Source organism: Lutra lutra, chromosome 3 (genome assembly GCF_902655055.1).
Source record: "Lutra lutra chromosome 3, mLutLut1.2, whole genome shotgun sequence".
Classification (NCBI taxonomy): Eukaryota; Metazoa; Chordata; class Mammalia; order Carnivora; family Mustelidae; genus Lutra; species Lutra lutra.
This window is the reverse complement of record NC_062280.1, coordinates 120685357-120708224: the sequence shown is the minus strand read 5'-3', so window position 1 is coordinate 120708224 and position 22868 is coordinate 120685357. Positions and strand designations below refer to the sequence as shown.

Genomic DNA, 22868 nt, shown 5'->3' with positions numbered 1-22868 from the left:
TTCATTTCTTTTGATGACTGCATAGTATTCCATTGTGTATATATACCACATCTTCTTTATCCATTCGTCTGTTGATGGACATCTAGGTTCTTTCCATAGTTTGGCTCTTGTAGACATTGCTGCTATAAACATTCGGGTGCACGTGCCCCTTCGGATCACTACGTTTGTATCTTTAGGGTAAATACCCAGCAGTGCAATTGCTGGGTCATAGGGTAGTTCTATTTTCAACATTTTGAGGAACCTCCATGCTGTTTTCCAGAGTGGTTGTACCAGCTTGCATTCCCACCAACAGTGTAGGAGGGTTCCCCTTTCTCCGCATCCTCGCCAGCATCTGTCATTTCCTGACTTGTTAATTTTAGCCATTCTGACTGGTGTGAGGTGGCATCTCATGGTGGTTTTGATTTGTATTTCCCTTATGCCGAGTGATATGGAGCACATTTTCATGTGTCTGTTGGCCATCTGGATGTCTTCTTTGCAGAAATGTCTGTTCATGTCCTCTGCCCATTTCTTGATTGGATTATTTGTTCTTTGGGTGTTGAGTTTGCTAAGTTCTTTATAGATTTTGGACACGAGCCCTTTATCTGATATGTCATTTGCAATAATCTTCTCCCATTCTGTCAGTTGTCTTTTGGTTTTTTTAACTGTTTCCTTTGCTGTGCAAAAGCTTTTGATCTTGATAAAATCCCAATAGTTCATTTTTGCCCTTGCTTCCCTTGCCTTTGGTGATGTTCCTAGGAAGATGTTGCTGCGGCTGAGGTCGAAGAGGTTGCTGCCTGTGTTCTCCTCAAGGATTTTGATGGATTCCTTTCTCACATTGAGATCCTTCATCCATTTTGAGTCTATTTTCGTGTGTGGTGTAAGGAAATGATCCAATTTCATTTTTCTGCATGTGGCAGTCCAATTTTCCCAACACCATTTATTGAAGAGGCTGTCTTTTTTCCATTGGACATTCTTTCCTGCTTTGTCGAAGATGAGTTGACCATAGAGTTGAGGGTCTATTTCTGGGCTCTCTATTCTGTTCCATTGATCTATGTGTCTGTTTTTGTGCCAGTACCATGCTGTCTTGATGATGACAGCTTTGTAGTAGAGCTTGAAGTCCGGAATTGTGATGCCACCAACTTTGGCTTTCTTTTTCAATATTCCTTTGGCTATTCGAGGTCTTTTCTGGTTCCATATAAATTTTAGGATTATTTGTTCCATTTCTTTGAAAAAAATGGATGGTACTTTGATAGGAATTGCATTAAATGTGTAGATTGCTTTAGGTAGCAAAGACATTTTCACAATATTTATTCTTCCAATCCAGGAGCATGGAACATTTTTCCATTTCTTTGTGTCTTCCTCAATTTCTTTCATGAGTACTTTATAGTTTTCTGTGTACAGATTCTTAGTCTCTTTGGTTAGGTTTATTCCTAGGTATCTTATAGTTTTGGGTGCAATTGTAAATGGGATGGACTCCTTAATTTCTCTTTCTTCTGTCTTGTTGTTGGTGTAGAGAAATGCAACTGATTTCTGTGCATTGATTTTATATCCTGACACTTTACTGAATTCCTGTACAAGTTCTAGCAGTTTTGGAGTGGAGTCTTTTGGGTTTTCCACATATAGTATCATATCATCTGCAAAGAGTGATAGTTTGACTTCTTCTTTGCCAATTTGGATGCCTTTAATTTCCTTTTGTTGTCTGATTGCTGAGGCTAGGACTTCTAGTACTATGTTGAATAGCGGTGGTGATAACGGACATCCCTGCCGTGTTCCTGACCTTAGTGGAAAAGCTTTCAGTTTTTCTCCATTGAGAATGATATTTGCGGTGGGTTTTTCATAGATGGCTTTGATAATATTGAGGTATGTGCCGTCTATCCCTACACTTTGAAGAGTTTTGATCAGGAAGGGATGCTGTACTTTGTCAAATGCACTTTTTCAGCATCTATGGAGAGTATCATATGATTCTTTTCTTTCTTTTATTAACGTGTTGTATCGCATTGATTGACTTGCGGATGTTGAACCAACCTTGCAGCCCTGGAATAAATCCCACTTGGTCGTGGTGAATAATCCTTTTAATGTACTGTTGAATCCTATTGGCTAGTATTTTGGCGAGAATTTTTGCATCTGTGTTCATCAAGGATATTGGTCTGTAGTTCTCTTTTTTGTTGGGATCCTTGTCTGGTTTTGGGACCAAGGTGATGCTGGCCTCATAAAATGAGTTTGGAAGTTTTCCTTCCATTTCTATTTTTTGGAACAGTTTCAGGAGAATAGGAATTAGTTCTTCTTTAAATGTTTGGTAGAATTCCCCCGGGAAGCCGTCTGGCCCTGGGCTTTTGTTTGTTTGGAGATATTTGATGACTGTTTCAATCTCCTTACTGGTTATGGGTCTGTTCAGGCTTTCCATTTCTTCCTGGTTCAGTTGTGGTAGTTTATATGTCTCTAGGAATGCATCCATTTCTTCCAGATTGTCAAATTTGTTGGCGTGGAGTTGCTCATAGTATGTTCTTATAATTGTCTGTATTTCTTTGGTGTTCGTTGTGATCTCTCCTCTTTCATTCATGATTTTATTTATTTGGGTCCTTTCTCTTTTCTTTTTTAGAAGTCTGGCCAGGGGTTTATCAATCTTATTAATTCTTTCAAAGAACCAGCTCCTAGTTTCGTTGATTTGTTCTATTGTTTTTTTGGTTTCTATTTCATTGATTTCTGCTCTGATCTTTATGATTTCTCTTCTCCTGCTGGGTTTAGGGTTTCTTTCTTGTTCTTTCTCCAGCTCCTTTAGGTGTAGGGTTAGGTTGTGTACCTGAGACCTTTCTTGTATCTTGAGAAAGGCTTGTACTGCTATATATTTTCCTCTCAGGACTGCCTTTGTTGTGTCCCACAGATTCTGAACTGTTGTGTTTTCATTATCATTTGTTTCCATAAATTTTTTCAATTCTTCTTTAATTTCCTGATTGACCCATTCATTCTTTAGAAGGATGCTGTTTAGTCTCCATGTATTTGGGTTCTTTCCAAATTTCCTCTTGTTATTGAGTTCTAGCTTTAGAGCGTTGTGGTCTGAAAATATGCAGGGGATGATCCCAATCTTTTGATACCGGTTGAGACTTGGTTTAGGACCAAGAATGTGATCTATTCTGGAGAATGTTCCATGTGCACTAGAGAAGAATGTGTCTTTTGTTGCTTTGGGATGGAATGTTCGAATATATCTGTGATGTCCATCTGGTCCAGTGTGTCATTTAAGGCCTTTATTTCCTTGTTGATCTTTTGCTTGGATGATCTGTCCATTTCAGTGAGGGGAGTGTTAAAATCCCCTACTATTATTGTATTATTGTCAATGTGTTTCTTTGATTTTGTTATTAATTGGTTTATATAGTTGGCTGCTCCCACGTTAGGGGCATAGATATTTAAAATTGTTAGATCTTCTTGTTGGACAGTTCCTTTGAGTATGATATAGTGTCCTTCCTCATCTCTTATTATAGTCTTTGGCTTAAAATCTAATTGATCTGATCTAAGGATTGCCACTCCTGCTTTCTTCTGATGTCCATTAGCATGGTAAATTCTTTTCCACCCCCTCACTTTAAACCTGGAGGTGTCTTCGGGTATAAGATGAGTTTCTTGTAGGCAACATATAGATGGGTTTTGTTTTTTTATCCATTCTGATACCCTGTGTCTTTTGATTGGGGCATTTAGCCCATTAACATTCAGGGTAAGTATTGAGAGATATGAATTTAGTGCCATTGTATTGCCTGTAAGGTGACTGTTATTGTATATTGTCTCTGTTTCTTTCTGATCTACTACTTTGAGGGTCTCTCTTTGCTTAGAGGACCCCTTTCAATATTTCCTGTAGAGCTGGTTTGGTATTTGCAAATTCTTTCAGTTTTTGTTTGTCCTGGAAGCTTTTAATCTCTCCTTCTATTTTCAATGATAGCCTAGCTGGATATAGTATTCTTGGCTGCATGTTTTTCTCATTTAGTACTCTGAATATATCATGCCAGCTCTTTCTGGCCTGCCAGGTCTCTGTGGATAAGTCTGCTGCCAATCTAATATTTTTACCATTGTACGTTACAGACTTCTTTTCCTGGGCTGCTTTCAGGATCTTTTCTTTGTCACTAAGACTTGTAAATTTTACTATTAGGTGACGGGGTGTGGACCTATTCTTTTTGATTTTGAGGGGGGTTCTCTGAACCTCCTGGATTTTGATGCTTGTTCCCTTTGCCATATTGGGGAAATTCTCTCCAATAATTCTCTCCAACATACCTTCTGCTCCCCTCTTTGTTTCCTCTTTTTCTGGAATCCCAATTATTCTAATGTTGTTTTGTCTTATGGTGTCACTTATTTCTTGAATTCTCCCCTCGTGGTCCAGTAGCTCTTTGTCCCTCTTTTGCTCAGCTTCTTTATTCTCTGTCATTTGGTCTTCCATATTGCTAATTCTTTCTTCTGCCTCATATATCCTAGAAGTGAGAGCCTCCATTTTTGATTTCACCTCATTAATAGCTTTTTTGATTTCAACTTGGTTAGATTTTAGTTCTTTTATTTCTCCAGAAAGGGCTTTTATATCTCCCAAGAGGGTTGCTTTAATATCTTCCATGCCTTTTTCAAGCCCGGCTAGAACCTTGAGAATCATCATTCTGAACTCTATATCTGACGTATTACCAATGACTGTATTGATTAGGTCCCAGCCTTTGTTACTGCTTCTTGTTCTTTTTTTTGTTGTGAATTTTTCCGCCTTGTCATTTTGTCCAGATAAGAGTATATGAAGGAGCAAGTAAAATACTAAAAGGGTGGCAACAACCCCAGGAAAATATGCTTTACCCAAATCAGAAGAGATCCCAAATCGTGAGGGGGGAGAAAGGGGATAAAAAGGGGTTCAGAAAGAAAAAAAAAAAAGAAACTATTAAAAAAAGAAAGCCGATAAAAAATATAAAAAGGAAAATATATATATATATATATATATATATTAGATAAACTATTTTAAAAATGTTAAAAAAGAAAACGGTAAAAGTTAAAAAAAATTTAGCAGAAGAAGAGAAAAAAAAATTGAAAAAGAAAAAAAATTAAATTAACTGCAAGGCTAAAGAATCATGGGGAGAAAGCCATGAGTTCCATGCTTTGCTTTCTTCTCCTCTGGAATTCCTCCGCTCTCCTTGGTATTGAAACTGCACTCCTTGGTAGGTGAACTTGGTCCTGGCTGGGTTTCTCGTTGATCTTCTGGGGGAGGGGCCTGTTGTAGTGATTCTCAAGCGTCTTTGCCCCAGGCGGAGTTGCACCGCCCTTATCCCGGGGCCGGGCTGAGTAATCCGCTCGGGTTTGCTGGGTTTGCTTTCGGGAGCTTTTGTTCCCTGAGCGCTTTCCATAGAGTTCTGGAAGACGGGAATGAAGATGGCGGCCTCCCGGTCTCTGGCCTGGAGGAGCCGAGAGCCCGGGGCCCCACTCCTCAGCGCGCCCTCAGAGAACAGCGCCCAATGTCTCCTGTCACCCTGGCCTCCGGCCGCGCTCCGAGCTGACCGAGCCTGCGACCAGTTCAAGCAACCCCGAGTTTAGAGCTTACTCCTCGGCTCTGTCTCTGTAGCCGGCTTCCCTGTTCTAATACTGGTAAGCTCTACGACACTCAGACACCCCTGATCCTTCTGTGACCCTGTGGGACCTGAGGCTGCGCTGACCCCGCCTGGGCTTCACCCCAGTTAAGCCTCTGGAGCGATGTCCCTCAGTGGAACAGACTTTTAAAAGTCCTGATTTTGTGCTCCATTGCTCCGCCGCTCGCCGGGAGCCGGCCCCTCCCCCCGCGGTCTATCTTCCAGTCGCTTTGGATTCACTTCTCTGCCAGTCCTTCCTTTCAGATAGTGGTTGATTTTCTGTTTCTAGAATTGCTGTTCTTCTTCTCTTCAATCTCCCATTGGATTTGTAGGTGTTTGCAATCTTTAGATAAGCTATCTAGCTGATCTCCCGCTACCTGAAGTAGTCTCAGCCTGCTACTTCTCTGCCATCTTGACTCCTCCCCATTCACTGGTTTTGATAAGTTGTGCTTTCATTTCATTCTGTTCAAATGTTTTTAACTAAACAATTATCCTCGAGATTTCTTTAATTTAATTTTAACATTTTAAAATTTGTCTTAAGATTTCTTCTCTGACCCATTTAGAAGTATGTGGCTTAATGTCCAAATATTTGGGGGATTTTCTGGCTATCCACCTGTAAATGATTTATAATTGAATTCCATAGTATTCTGAGAACAGACATTGCATGATTTCTGATCTTCTAAATTGGTTAAGATATCTTTTATGGTCCAGAATGTGATTTATCTTGGCTTGTATGCTTTGTAAGTTTGAGAAGAATGAGTATTCTCTCTTGTTGGATGAAGTTGTCCACAGATGTCAGTAAACCCAGTTGATTGATGGTGCTGTTGAGTTCAACTATATTCTTACAATTTTTTTTGCCTGCTGGATTTGTCCATTCCTGAGAACAGGTCTTGAAGTCCCCAGCTCTAACAATGGACTAATCTATTTCTCCTTGTTGTGCTATCAATTTTTGCCTCTTGTATGTTGATGCTTTTTTGTAAGTTAAGTGTATCTCTCCACTGAGGATTGCTATGTTTTCTTACAGAATTGACTATTTTGTCATTATGTAGTGTCTTTCTTTATCCCTTAAAATTTTTCTTGCTCTGAAGTCTGCTCCTTCTGAAATTAATATAACTATGCCAGCTTTCTTTAGGTAAGTGAAAGTATGGTTTATCTTTCTCCCATCTGTTTACTTTAATCTACACGTGTCTTTATATTTAAAGTGTGTTTCTTATAGACAACATAATTAGGTCTTGTTTTTTGGTTCACTCTGGCAATCTGTCTTTTTTTTTTTTTTTAATTTGAATAGTTGACACTTTTCCAAAGAAGACCTACAGATGGCCAACAGACACATGAAAAGATGTTTGACATCACTAATCATCAGGGAAATGCAAATCAACACCACAATGAGATATCATTTTACACCTGTCAGAATGGCTAAAATCAAAAAGACAAGAAATAACAAGTTTTGGTGAGAATGCGGAGAAAAAGGAAACTTCAGACACTGTTGGTGGCAATGTAAAGTGGTATAGCTACCATGGAAACAATTTGGAGTTTCCTCAAAAAGTTAAAAATAGAAACACCATATGATCCAATGATTCCACTACTATTTATCTATTATGCAGTCATTAAAAAAGTGAGGCTATGCCACTTGCACCAACATGAATGGATCTAGAAGGTATATGCTAACTGAAATAAGTTAGACTGAAAATGACTGGTAAATTGGTATATTTAGACCAATGATATCTAAAGTGACTATTGACATAGTTAGATCAGTATCTACCATATTTGTTACTGCTTTCTATTCACCACTCTTGTTATTTATTCTTATTTTTGTCTTTCTTTTTCTGACATTTGTGGTTTTGAGGATTTTATTATATGTTCTATCTTCTCTCCTTCTTTAGCATATCAGTTTTACTTCTCTTTTTACCTTTTTTAGTGGTTGCTGTAGAGTTAGCAAAATATATTTACAACTAATTCAAGTCCACTTTCAAATTACACTATACCACTTTGTGAATAGTGCAAGTATCTTAGAATAACAGAGTATGCCTCATTCTTGTTTCTCATTCTTTGTACCATCACTGCCATTTCACTTATCCATTGGCATACCTAAGAGTGTATATATACATAAGCCACATAATTATATACATTTTGCTGTTATTATTTTGAACAAACTGTTATCTGTTAGATCTCTAGAATAAGAAAAATAAAAGTTTTTATTTTACTTTCACTTCTTCATTTTTCAATACCTTCCTTTCTCTGTGTAGATCCAAGTTTCTGACCTCTATAATTTTCCTTCTCTCTAGAGAAATTCTTGGGGTGCCTGAGTGATACAGTCAGTTAAATGTCTGACTCTTCATTTTGGATGAGGTCCTGAGCTAAGAATCTTTGGATCAAGCCCAGTGTCAGGCTCCTCATTGAGTGTGGAGCCAGCCTGGGATTCTCTTTCTCCCTCTGACCCTCCCCCCATGCTCATTCTCTCTCTCTCTCTCTCATAATAAATAAAAATATTTTTAAAGATTTTATTTATTTATTTGACAGAGAGAGTGAGAGAGCACACAATCAGGGGGAGCAGCATAAGGAGAGGGAGGAGCAGATTCCCTGCACCCAATGCAGGGCTCAATCCCAGGACTCTGGGGTCACAATCTGAGCCAAAAGCAGACACCAATAAATAAAATCTTTAAAAAAAATTCTTACATTTCTTACAAGTCAGATATACTGGTAACATATTCTTTCATTGTTGGTTTGTCTGAGAAAATGCTTGTTTCTTTCATTTTTCGAAGGATAATTTTATAGAATTCTAGGTTAGCAGTTGTTTTTTTTGTTTGTTTGTTTCATTTTGTTTTGTTTTTGTTTTTTATTTCTTTTCAAAAGTCAAAATACTTCACTCTAATCTTTCCTACCTTGCAATGTTTCTGAGAAGAAGCCAGATGTGATTTTTCTTCTTGCTCCTCCAAAGGTAAGATGTATTTTCCTCTGATTACTTTCAAAATTTTTTTTCCTACTTTTGGTTTTCTGAAGTTTGAATATTTATATAGAATTTTTAGAATTTATTCTGTTTCATGTTCTCTGAGCTTCCCAGATTTGTGTTTTGGTGTCTGACATTAATTGAAGTAATTCTCAGTCATTATTCAATATTCAATATTCAATGTTCAATATTCAAATATTTCTTCTGATTTGTTCTCTCTTCTTCTGGCACTCCCATTAAACATATGTCATACCTTTTGTAGATATCCCACTGTTAGATATTCTGGGGTTTTTTTCTTCAGAAAAAGTTTTCTCCTTGCTTTTCAGTTTTGAAAATTTCTACTATCATATCCTCAAACTCAGAGATTTTTTTCCAGCTTTTCAGCTTTGTCTGGTCTACTAATGAGCTCATCCAAAGAATTCTTCATTTCTGTTAGTGTTTTTGATTTCCACTATTTGTTTTTTATTTTTCTGAGAATTTTGATCCTTGGTTTTTATTATTTATCTGTTTTTGTATGCTGTATACTTCTTTCATCAAAACCCTTGGCATATTAATCATAATTTTAAAAATGTCTACCACATATGACTCTAATTCTGATGCTTGTTCAGCCCTTCAAATTGTATTTCTTAGTTTTAGAATGCCTTTGAATTTTTGCTGAAAGTCGGACATGAGGTACTAGATAAAAGAAACTGAGTAAATTGGTCTTTAGTAATGCAGAGGTAAGGTGTGCAGGAAAGAGGAGCATTCTCTAGTCTTGCAGCCAGGTCTCAATCTTTGGTGAACCTGTGCCCCAACAATGTGAACCTCACCATTGCTCTGCAGCTCCCTCCACCTCATGTGGGAAAGGATGGTTAGAGGGACCTGGAGTTTGGTATTTCTTTCTCCCATATGGAAAGCCACAAGGAGCTGGAGTTGGCAATTTCCCTTCCCCAGCTCACTTAGCTTCTGATAAAATCCCAGGAGATTAGGCTCTGGTTAACTAGTTTCTCCTGAGGGCAGACCTTGATATGAAAAATAAGGGCTTATTTCAAAATGTTTTCTTTCCCCTTCCCTTGCCAGAAGCATGAGGGGATTTTTCTCTGATATTTACTGTAAAAACCTGGAGTTAAAATCCACAGAAGTGTGAGACTGCCCCTATGCTGGCTGCCCCCAGAATTTTACCTCAGACTTGTCCACACTAGGCTTCCAGTATTCATCAATTACAGTTCAGGGGTTCCTACTCCAACCCTGGTTCCCTTTGAGGTTTCTATTCCTACAAGTTTCAGTTCTCTGCATCTGTCTTTCTCTCTCTCCTATTTGGGGGGGCAGGCATTTGTGCTGTGATCTCACTTCTCTGACAAATCTTAGAAGAGTGATGGATGTTTTACTTCATTCAGCTTTTTACCTGGGATAAAGTGAAAACATCTAAGCTTCTTACATGTTAGACCAGAAACTGGAAGCCTCTACTTTCTTTTTACTGGCATTTATGTAGTGCAGCTCTGCCCATACTTTTACTGGCAATCTTTCTGTCACATCGATTTAGGTGTGCTTCTTGGGTGAGAATGAAATATTCTAATTAGAAATTTTGTTTCTTTAACGTGATTGCTGCTCATTTAGCCCATTTATATTAATGCCATGAGTGATGTGTTTTGGTTTCAGACTTATATTTATAACTTTTATATACTATGTGATCACCTTTCTCTGTTTGTTTTTCTTTATGAAAGTCCTGATAATTAGGAAAGACTTTATTTTTGTTCTGGAAGTAACCACTATCATTAGAATCATATATTAGAATAATATACTTAGTTCATGCCTTAATTTCTTTTATTTTCTCTGAATTCTAATCAATTGTTAAATCATCTCATTTCTTATTTCTTTTTTTGTTGTATCACTCAATTTGAGACAATATCACTTCTCTTAGTATCCATGCTTTATTTAACTTATGTGAATTTTGAGTATTACATGATCTATGATCTTTGTCTCTCAACTGTTAGAAATGAAGCAATCCACACATTTTACCTCTTAGGATATTTTCCCCTCCTAATTTTTGTTTGTTGTACATTTTCTGCATTCTCAATACAACATTTACATTATTTTCCTTAACTACCATATTTCTGTTGGCTCTAAAGATACATAAAATTTTTGTTCATTTTCAGTTCTGTGGTTGCAGGGCATTTTCCCTAATTATTTTCTAATTTTCCTGAAATATCTAGCATTTGCAGAGAACTCATCCTCAGTTTCACTAACAAGGGCTCATAGGAACACAATTATCTGAATTCTTTTGTGGTCAACCTAGTTTGCTTGTTGCTTTTAAGCTTTAAGAATACTTCAAGAGTAACCTGTGTCACTTTGTTTCCCCTTGGTTTTCCAGAGACATCTCTTTAGTGCCTTTGTACCAATTAGGAAATGGGGCTCCATCCCAACAGATGCAGTCCTCTGTGCACAGTACTTGGCAAGGAGAACAATGAGAAAGGTCATACACACAATACGGATACTGTTCTTTGTGCTACTTCCAGTTCTGTCTTCACTTCTGAGATTTTTTTCCTATTTCTTTCTTAAAATTGTTCAACCTTGCCATGATTTACTATCATTTTTATAGAACATTAGATTATATTTATGTTTAATTTAGAATTTTCTAGAAGTTTATGTTGTTTCTATGTAGCTTAATTCTACTGTAGCATAGGCGATTTTCCATGATTTCCATGGTTTGAAATTTAGTGAGACTTGCCTTATGACCCAGAAAATGGCCAATTTCAGTAAATATCTCAAGTGCACTTGAAAAGTTAAGTGCAGTGTTCCAGATCTGTGAATTAGGTCAACTTTGTTAGGCACGCTCTTAACTACTCTATCTTTGATTTTTTTTTTTTTTTTGGTCTGTTTCATTAATAACAGTAGGATAACAAAGACTTCCTACAATTATGGACTTGTCCATTTTTACTTTCAGTTCTTTCAGTTTTTATTTTATGTATTTTATGGTTATTTTCTTAGTTTCAAACAAATTCAAAATTATATCCACTTAGTAGACCAGCCATTTTTTTCCTTAAAAAATATCTCTGATACTGTTTCTCACCTTAAAGTCTGCTTTGTCAGCTATTAGCACAGCTATGACAGCTTGTTTTGGTTAGTCTTTACATTATAACATTTACATCCTTTTACTTTTAACCTTTCTACGTCCTTATATTTAAAGCATATCTCTTATAAACAGCATACATCTGAGATTTTAAAAAAAATTTTAAATCCTTGCCTTTTCATTGAAGCATTTACTTGATATTATATCCATGAACTATTTACTATTTATCCTTTAATATTTACTATTTTATTACTGTATTGAATTACTTAAATTATTCAAATATTTATTATTCTATTCTTCATTTCATCTTTCTTCTCTATAGTCTTATTAGTATTACTCTATGGATTTCTTTTTTTTTAATTAACATATAATGTAATATTTTCCCCAGGGATAAAGGTCTGTGATTCATTAGTCTTACACAATTCACAGCACTCACCATAGCACATACCCTCCCCAATGTCCATCACCCAGCCACTCCATACCTCTCATCCCCCTCCCCTCCAGTAACCCTCAGTTTGTTTCCTGAGATTAAGAGTCTCTTATAGTTGGTCTTCCTCCCTGGTTTCATTTTGTTTCATTTTTCCCTCCCTTCCCCTATGATCTTCTGTTTTGGTTCTCAAATTCCTCATATCAGTGAGATCATATTATAATTGTCTTTCTCTAATTAACTTATTTCACCTAGCATAATACCCTCTAGTTCCATTCATGTCATTGCAAATGGCAAGATTTCAGGGTTTTTGATGGCTGCATAGTATTCCATTATGTCTATATATACCACATCTTCTTTATCCATTCATCTGTCAGTGGACATCTAGGCTCTTTCCATAGTTTAGCTATTGTGGACATTGCTGCTATAAACACTTGAGTACACGTGCCTCTTTGGATCACTACATTTGTATCTTTAGGGTAAATACCCCGTAATGCAATTGCTGGATGGTAACTTTTTCAACTTTTTGAAATTTTCAACTTTTTGAGGAACCTCCATACTGTTTTCCAGAGTGGTTGCACCAGCTTGCATTCCCACCAACAGTTTAAGAAGGTGTTCCTTTCTCCACATCCTGACCAATACCTGTCATTTCCTGACTGTTTAATACTCTATGGATTTCAACATAAATCCTAGATGGAATAAGGCTGCTCTAAATAATAAGTACTTTTTGGGGCGCCTGGGTGGCTCAGTGGGTTAAAGCCTCTGCCTTCGGCTCAGGTCATGATCCCAGGGTCCTGGGATCAAGCCCCACATCGGGCTCTCTGCTCAGCGGGGAGCCTGCTTCCTCCTCTCTCTCTGTCTGCCTCTCTGCCTACTTGTGATCTCTGCCTGTCAAATAAATAAATAAAATCTTTAAAAAAAATAATAAGTACTTTTTATCACTTCATTATCAATGCAAAGTTGAATTTCATTAACCCCCTTCTATTTTTAGCATTACTAATGTCATGCACTTTAAATTTACATGTTTTCAAGCATATCTTATTATTATTTTTATAGAGAAAAATCACCATTTAGATTTACCCAAATACTCACTTTTTAAAATTGTCCTTCATTTCTTTCTGTGCTTCTGTGTTTCTACTATCATCCAATTATTTGCAGAGCTCCCTAATTATGTCTTTCATTGTAGGTTTGCTGCCAATAAATAAATCCTCCCAGCATCTGTGTACCTAAAAGGACTTCATTTTCAAATAATTGTTTCTGCTAAATAAAGATTCTGTATTGATAATTATTTTCTTTTAGCATATTAAAATTATTTCATTTTCTTCATGCTTAGATAATTTCTGTTGAGAATTCAGCTCTCAGTTGCTTCTTTTAAGGTAATGTGTCTATTTTTCCCTTGGTTGCTTTGCAAATTTTCCTCTTTGTCTTTTAGCATATTTACTGTGCTGTTACTGTGCAGATGTATGTGCTTTTTTGTTTCTTTTAATTTGACATTTTGGGGTCCATAGTTTTTCTTTAATCTTTGACTTGCATCTTTGAACAGTTTTGAAAATTCTCAGCTCTTTTGTCCCCGGATACTACTTCTATTCCATGGCCTCTCCACATCTGGAATGGCCAATATATACATTTTAGATCCTTCACGATATCTTTTATGTATTTTCTATACTGTTTTGTTTTGTTTTGTTTTGTTTTTCATTTTTAAAGCTTCTTTCTGGGGTGTCTGGGTAGCTCAGTCAGTTAAGTGGCTGCCTTCAGTTCAGGTCATGATCTCAGTGTCCTGGGATTGAGCTCTGCATTGGGCTTCCTGCTCAGTGGGAAGTCTACTTCTCCCTCTGCCCTTCCCCCCAACTCATGCTCGCTCGCTCTCTCTCTTTCTCAAATAAATAAATATAATCTTGGGAAAAAAAAAAAAAAAGGCTTCTTTCTGTCTTTCACAGGAGGGTCTTTTCTCCAGACCTATCTGCCAGCTTACTCACCCTCCATGTCTGATCTGCTGCTGAAAGTGTTTGTTGACTAGTTGATTTCAGTTTTTTTTTTATTTTATAGCTCTATAATTTCAATTTGATTTTGTTTAATAGATACCCTTTATCTGAAAAAAAATTCCATCTTATCATTTACTTACTTGAACAAATTAACCCAATAACTTTATCACCTGTGGAGCTGCTGCTAGTTTCTATTTTTTCTCATGTTTTTTGATTACCTAGTTCTATCTCCTAAGAGGTTGATAATAAAATACTGAATGGAGAATATTGTGTGCAAATATAGAGACATGAAAGATATTACCTTCATTTAGGGTTTATGTTCTTTTATTTGAAAGATAGCTGGAATAGGGACAGATTAACTTGATCCATTCTAGAATGGATGTTTCAAACTGGGTTTCTATCTTAGTAATGGGTAATCTATTTCTAATTTTCCCTTTACCTTAGAAAATAGTCTTTTAAGGATCTCATCCAAAAGCTCATAGTGTTGCATGATCCCTCCTCTTTGTCTTGTTCTGAACTTCAGTGTTTGCATTCTCAGCCAAATGCTTCATTACATGATTTGACTTGCATGGAATTGTCACTATAGTATTGCTTGACTTCTTGGCCTCTTGACCCCCCTATCTCCCCCAACTCACACACAGCTGAAGAATCAGTAAATTCCTCCCTGAAAAATAATACACTTTGCTCTCCATGATTACCTTCTCCTTGGCTTTTCTCTTCTCAAATCCAGGCTGCCTTGTTACCTCTAGATTTCAACATTTTTTCCCCATGCCTGTGAAATTTCTTTAGTTCTCTGCCACTGCTTTCATCTTATCCTCTTAGTCTCACACCCTTAGAAATTGGCAGGTCCCTAGAGGAGAAAATTGGTTAAGTCACGTTAGACTTACCTCAATGTCATTTCCCTGCTCTGAGCTTCTCCATCACTCAAGTTGTAGGTGCCTTGACTGTTCTCTAGAGCCTTCAGAAGATTGTTGCTTCTATTTCAATTTTATCAGCTTTTTATAGTGTTCCAGGATGGTTTGTCTGATAAAAATCTACACCATCATAGCCAAAGGCAAAAATGCTGACCGCTCATGCCAGTTCCATTGTATGTGAATTCCCTTCATATATATCACCTGGAATAGCCCTTCAACTGGTCCACTCTACTTTTACAGTCTATTCTCAGCAGAACAACCAGAGTGATAGCTAAAAATGAGGTGTTCTCGAGGATTTGATTAAAAAAAAAGTCTATGAGGCCCTAAATAATACTCTCGTCCCTGAGAGTCCTCCTGTTCCCCATCCACCCTCATTTCCTGACTTCCTGAAACCCCACACACCCTTCCACATTAGAGTCTTTGCAAGAGCAAACGCCTCTTCCTTGAATGTCCTTCTTCCCATATGGTTCTAATTTCTTCATCTCCTTCAGGTGTTTGCTTCCTCATGCTTCCTAAGCCTGGTACTTTTGACTTCCCTTAACTAATCTCCCTCTCTTCTTTTTCTTCATCTATAATTTTGACCACCTTCTAACATAACATGAAAACTGCTGTTCATCTTTTTTTTTTTTTCCCCTTCATCTAAATCCTATTCTATTCCTGATTAGGGAGGTAACTCTAGGAGGACTAGATTCTGTGCTTTTAAAAAATTGATATATACTAAGCATTTGGAAAAATAGTAGAAGTACTCAGATATAAGATGAACGGTAAACATGTACAAATACTTTGGTAGAGAAGGGCAATCAAAATAGTATAATAATTAGGAAATTTATTTCTTTCATTATTTATTGAGTATCCACTATGTACCTACCTTGGTACAAAATAATACTACTACCAATAATAATAATGGTAACAATAATAATAATAATAAACAAGACAGACCCTTGAAACCTAAAAACCATTCTCTAAAAGGGTGCTTGGGCGGCTCAGTCACTTAAGAGTCTGCCTTCAGCTTAGGTCATGATCCCAGGGTCCAAGGATTGGGTCCCACATCAGGCTCCTGATGAGCAGAGAGCCTGCTTCTCTCTCGCTCTCCACTCTCCCCCTGCTTGTAGTCTCTCTCTCTGTCAAATAAATAAATAAAATCTTTTAAAAAAGGGAAATGTATATGTATGTGTACACTACATGTATGTATTTGAAGTTATCACTTTATATACTTTATTTATATTTATTTATATACTTTATTTTAAATTTTTATTATTTATTCTTTTATTTTACTGAAGTACAGTTCACAAACAATATTATATTAGTTTCAGGTGTACAATAGAGTGATTTCACAATTTTATACGCTAAGCTATGGTCACCAGGATAATTATTGATAGTTATGATCTGCCACCATACATTATTATAACATTATTTATTGCATTTCCCATGCTGTACTTTTTATCTTCATGACTTTTTTATTTTATAACTGGAATTCTTAATCTCCTTTATCTATTTTACCCATCCTCCTGACTCCCTCCCCTCCAGTATTTGTCTTCATTTATGTTTCTGATTCTGTTTTTTTCTGTCCATTTGCTTTGTTTTTTAGATTCCACATATAAGTGAAACCATATGGTATTTCTCTGTCTGACTTATTTCACTTAGCATAATACCCTCTGGGTCCAACCATGTGACAAATGTCAAGATCTCATTCTTTTTTATGGCTGACTGATATTCTATTCTATACTGTTTGTATAGTGTGTGTGTGTGGCTGTTGACAGATGAATGAATAAAGAAGACACTATACACTTTAAATATCTTACAATCTCATTTGCCACTTACACCTTAATAAAACTGGAGGAGTGGTAAGAATTACTAGCTACTTTCCCGGTGTTCTTAAAATGATTTGTGAATGTTCCCTCATGGTTCTAGGAATTCCTCCTACCTTTCCCACTAACAAAAGATGGTGAATATCATGTTTTTAAGGGTCATAGTCATGAACACTTCCTCTCAGAACTCTAATTAGATTTGTACAATGCCTTCAAGGAAGCTGCAGCACAAATCAATTTTTAGGAAGCATTTAAACTAGATAAAAAACAGGTTAAACTAGGAAACACTTTGTGAAGTCCATTTGATTATAAATTGATAGTTTTTTAAAAGTGTTTTCCATTTTCAAAAGTTTTTATCAACTTTTACTTCACTGGGTTGTAGAGTTCCCACATCACAGCTCAAATACATCTTCTGTTAGGACACATCTAAATCTTGCAATCTCCCAAAGCTAATTTGTTCCTCCTCACACAATCCCAACTTTGTAATTTTGACACCTATAACCTTTACATCTCTCCACCAATAAGACATAAGACAAGGGGAAATTGAGGTCATGACAATATTTTCTTTTTCCCCAGAAAAGCCTTCTACAAAGAGGACATATCTGAATGACACAGCAAGAAATCTTAAGCAATTATGTAATACTTGGCTCTGACATACACTCCCTGAACACAGATCATAAAGTCAAAGTTAAATCTGTACATGTCTTCTGGTAAACAGCTTCTGAAATGTTTTCAAAATAACTGATCATTGGATTTGTCTAATTAGAAACATTTCTCATTTTCTCTGTAAGGCAGCTGTGCTAGCATCAAGGCAACTCTAGAGTATTCAGTGGGAGCAATAACAGCAGGAGTCTGAAATCTACAGATATTCAAGGAAGTAAGAGCGCCCTTGCACAGCTGTGGCATTAGGTATAATGGTATGCTTAATCTTATCAACAGTTGTAATCTTCAAAAGTAAGCAGAGGGACAGCAAGCATGCCAAATACTAATGACCAAATGATCCAGTTTCTCTCACTGTGATCCAAGGGCAACACCATCTCATCATTATTTTATGATTATGTTAACAATGCAATTTCCTTATTCAGTTACTGAATCAGATTTTCTTTGTGTCCCAGGACTCTTCATTTTAGTAAGCCCACCAGGTAAATCTTACGCATATTAAGGTTAAAAGCGACAAAAACTGACAGAACTTGAAAAAAAAACAAAACCCACAATGACCTCTAACATCTGTTGATGGTGAGTGGTGTTGACTCATTCTTCCTCTGTTCAACCTTAAGTTGAATTTTTGTAAATAGAGTTGCTTTTGTTTATACTACATCTTTTAGTTTTTGCTCAGTGTTCTGGGAATATGTCTGTAGGAAAACCCTTGGATGTACTGTAGATATATTTTGGAAGAAAATACTTGGCTATGTTTATCACAGTGAAATTAGAAAGAGCTGAAGACTGAGATGCCAAGGAGTATAAGAGAATTAACATTAACATTTATATTTAGGGCCAAAACAGCCTAGATAACTAGAAACATTTTGATAGTGTTTAATATGAAGTTGAACATAGTAGAAGTGGTTCCAAAATATTTGTACAATGGGATTCTGACTGCAAGGTTGTAATCAATCCATCATCATAATCACCATCAATATTCATGTTGTGTACTACCTTTTATTAAGCCCACTTGCATAACTATTTCATTATATTCTTAAAACTGTGTGAGTGGACTCTAGACAAATCTTTCTTCTCCCAATATGATTTCCCTTGTCCTCTCTAGTATTCTAATTCCAGGAAATGTCATATTCATCCACTCAATTGACTATGCCAACAAGTTTGGAGTTACCCATGACTGCCATCTCTTTCCTGTCCCTTTCCCTCCCTGCCCTCCAACATACACATGTCTGATATGTTAGATTTATTCACTCAGAAGACTACTTAGATTCTCATAAAAATACCTGGTAGATGAAGATAAAAAGCCTAATGTAATACATCATGTGTTTATGGGCCTATTAGAATCTAGATGATTAAGCTCAAATATCTGACATACTTTCACATAAAACAACAAAGAAATGATCCAGAAATTTGTATGGAACCAGAGGAGACACCGAATTGCTAAGGAAATGTTGAAAAACAAAAATAAAACTGGGGGCATCACATTACCTGATTCAAGCTTTACTACAAAGCTGTGATCACCAAGACAGTATGGTACTGGCATAAAAACAGACACATAGACCAGTGGAACAGAGTAGAGAGCCCAGATATGGACCCTCAACTCTATGGTCAAATAATCTTCGACAAAACAGGAAAAAATATACAGTGGAAAAAAGACAGTCTCTTCAATAAATGGTGCTGGGAAAACTGGACAGCTATATGTAGAAGAATGAACCTCGCCATTCTCTTACACTGTACACAAAAATAAACTCAAAATGGATAAAAGACCTCAATGTGAGACAAGAATCCATCAGAATCCTAGAGGAGAACATAGGCAATAATCTCTTCGATATCAGCCACAGCAACTTCTTTCAAGATATGTCTCCAAAGGCAAAGGAAACAAAAGCGAAAATAAACTTTTGGGACTTCATCAAAATCAAAAGCTTCTGCACAGCAAAGGAAACAGTCAAGAAAACAAAGAGGCAACCCACAGAATGGGAGAAGATATTTGCAAATGACAGTACAGACAAAAGGTTGATATCCAGGATCTATAAAGAACTCCTCAAACTCAACACACACAAAACAGACAATCATATAAAAAAATGGGCAGAAGATATGAACAGGCACTTCTCCAATGAAGACATACAAATGGCTATCAGACACATGAAAAAAAGTTCATCACTAGCCATCAGGGAGATTCAAATTAAAACCACATTGAGATACCACCTTACACCAGTTTGAATGGCCAAAATTAGCAAGACAGGAAACAACATGTGTTGGAGGGGATGTGGAGACAGGGGAACCCTCTTACACTGTTGGTGGGAATGCAAGTTGGTGCAGCCACTTTGGAAAACAGTGTGGAGATTCCTCAAGAAATTAAAAATACAGCTTCCCTATGACCCTGCAATTGCACTATTGGGTATTTACCCCAAAGATACAAACAGAGTGAAAAGAAGGGCCATCTGTACCCCAATGTTTATAGCAGCAATGGCCACGGTCGCCAAACTGTGGAAAGAACCAAGATGCCCTTCAACGGACGAATGGATAAGGAAGATGTGGTCCATATACACTATGGAGTATTATGCCTCCATCAGAAAGGATGAATACCCAACTTTTGTAGCAACATGGACAGGACTGGAAGAGATTACGCTGAGTGAAGTAAGTCAAGCAGAGAGAGTCAATTATCATATGGTTTCACTTATTTGTGGAGACTAATGGATGGCATGGAGGACAAAGGGGAGTTGGAGAGGAGAGGGGAGTTGGGGGAGGTTGGAAGGGGAGGTGAACCATGAGAAACTATGGACTCTCAATCTGGGGGGTTTGAAGGGGCTGGGGTGGGAGGTTGGGGGAACCAGGTGGTGGGTATTGGAGAGGGCACGGATTGCATGGAGCACTAGGTGTGGTGCAAAAACAGGGAATACTGTTATGCTGAAAAAAAAATAAAATTATTTTTAAAAAGTGGTAATCTTTTATTGGCCAGAAAAATTATTTGAAATTATTTAATAATGACATCATATTGCTGATTTTGATGCTCCTACTAGGGTGGCTATTAGGATGCTGACTCCTACTCACCCTTACAAATACTGTCTGGCAGCCTATGTTCCATTGATTGTTCCTGGTACATTCCACTGGATATAAGTGACCTCAGCAAGCACCTCTTCCCATTGATCACCACTGTCATCAATGTGCAAGTATTATATTTTCATGGACATTTAGCTGTTTACCAAAGTATACCATTTCTCAAATTTTAGTTTATAGATTACTCTCTGTTTTATCTATCTTTATTCTTGCTTGTTTTTCTGCCCTTTATCTGTGGGGGTAACTCATCCTTAATGGTTATGTTTCCTTTGATAACCTCAGTGGATCTGGGTTATTTATCTAGGCCTATTTGACAATGGTACCTGGAAACCTGACAGTGCTCTCTCTACAGAAACAAATCTTGAAAGAATTTATTGGAACCATATTACTTTACAAGAAATACTTAAGGGAACTCTTAAGGCTGAAAGCAAGTGACCCAAAGGATAATTCAAATCTACATGAAAAACAAAAAGAACTGCCAATGGTAATTATTAAGGTAATTATAAAAAAGAATGTAATTACATATTTCTTCTCTCTTCTTCTAATTGACTTATTTTAAAAGCAATTATGTGAAGCAATATGTGTGGCATTGGACCTCTAAAATACAGATATACATCTTTGACAATACCAGTACAAAAGAGATGGGTGGGAACAAAGATATGTTAGAGTAAGGAAATGACACAAAATAGTGTAGTGAGATTTCAAGAACAAGTGAAAAGAACCAGAAATAGAAAATAACAAGGTTAATACAGCAAAGTCTATAAATATATACTTACTCTCTTTCCCTAAAAGGAATAAAACTATTTAATAATTATACCAATGCATATTTGAGCTTTTAATATATACAGATGTTATGTATAAATGATAGCACAGAAAGGGGGAAGAATAAATAGAAGTCCAGAGAAGTAATGTTTCTATAATGTGCTGGAATTGAATTAGTAAAAGTCTGAGGTTAATAATAATTAATTAGGAAATATATTGTAAGCTATAGAACAACTATTCTTAAATAACTCAAAATATAGATTGAAAAATAATGAAAATAATTAGTATATTACACTAGAATATATCTGTTAATGCGAAGAAAGCAGGAAAGGAGAAATAGGAATAAAAAAGACAGGATGCATATAGCAAACAAAAGTAAAATGTAAAAAGTAAATTTAACTTTATCAATAATAACAATAAATGCAAATTAATTGAAAAATTGAATCAAAAGCAAGGATTGTTGGACTCAATTTGAAAAATGTAAGATCTGACTTGTGCTGTCCACACTTTAGATTCAAAGACAAATTTAGATTCAAAGACAAATACCTAATACCAAATCCTCAAAATATCTGAAAAAATCTGAGTAAATTGAAGGGACAAAGTGATAATGTCATATAATAGTTGGAGACTTGAATAATGGATAGAAAAGCTAGACAGAAGATCAATAAGGAAATAGAACATGTTCACAACACTATCTATAAACTGAACTTAACAGAAATTTGTAGACTATTGCACCTAATAACACAATGCATATTGTTCTCAAGTACACTTTGAACTACAGAATTAGCTATATATTAGGCCATAAAACAACTCACTAAGTTTACAAGGATTGAAATCATACAAGGTATGCTCTATGACCTCAATAGAATAACATTAGAAATTTATAACAGAAAGATGTTTGGGAAATTCACAAGTACATAAAAATTAAATAGCATATTCCTAAATAATAAATGGGTCTGAGAAGAAATAATAAGAGAAGTTGGAAAATATGTTTGAGATAAATGAAAGGCTCAACATACCAAACATTATGGGATGCAGTTATAGCAGTTTTGAAGAAAATTTATAGCTGTAATTGTCCATATGTATATATGTAAAACATCTCAAATCAATAACCTAAATTTCTACCTGGAAAAATAGCAAAGTAAATCCTAAGAAAGCAGAAGGAAGGTAATAATTAAATTTAAAGCAGAAATAAATGGAATACAAGGTAGAAAATTAAGAGATAAAATCAGTGAAACCAGAAGTTGGTTCTTCAAAAAGGTTGACAAAATTGACAAAACTTCAATTAGATTGACCAGAGAGAGAGAGAGAAAGAGAGAAGACTCAAACCAATAAAATCAGGAATGAAATAGGAGACATTTAACAAAGACCTTGCAAAAACAAGATATAAAAAAAATACTATGAACAACTATAGGTCAACAAATTAGATAAATTAGATGAAATGGACAGATTCCTACAAGAAACACATTATAAAAACTGACTCAAGAAGAAATAAAAACTGAATAACAAGCGTAACAAGAGATTGAATTAACAATCAAAAGACTTTCCTCCAAAACACAAAAACCCAGTATCAAATGGTTTCACTGGTCAATTCTATGAAACATTTAAAGAAGAATCAATACCAATTCTTTAGAAACTCTCAAAAAAAACTGAGTGGAAACTTTTCTGAACTCATACTATGAGGTCAATATTATCCTGATACCTAACTCAGACAAA

General features: G+C 36.2%; 1 long non-coding RNA gene across 3 annotated transcripts in view; it reads left to right on the top strand.

Moving 5' to 3' along the window:
* The window catches only part of LOC125095770 (uncharacterized), a 50333-nt gene that overhangs the window by 5706 nt on the left and 21759 nt on the right, over positions 1 to 22868 (top strand). Inside the window, exon 1 of one of the 3 annotated variants that reach the window (XR_007125946.1) lies at positions 20749 to 20886. The exons of the other annotated variants lie outside the window; for them this stretch is intronic. This is a non-coding gene — a long non-coding RNA (uncharacterized LOC125095770). Of the gene's footprint in view, positions 1 to 20748; positions 20887 to 22868 lie in introns of those variants that run through there. 3 annotated transcript variants of the gene reach the window in all.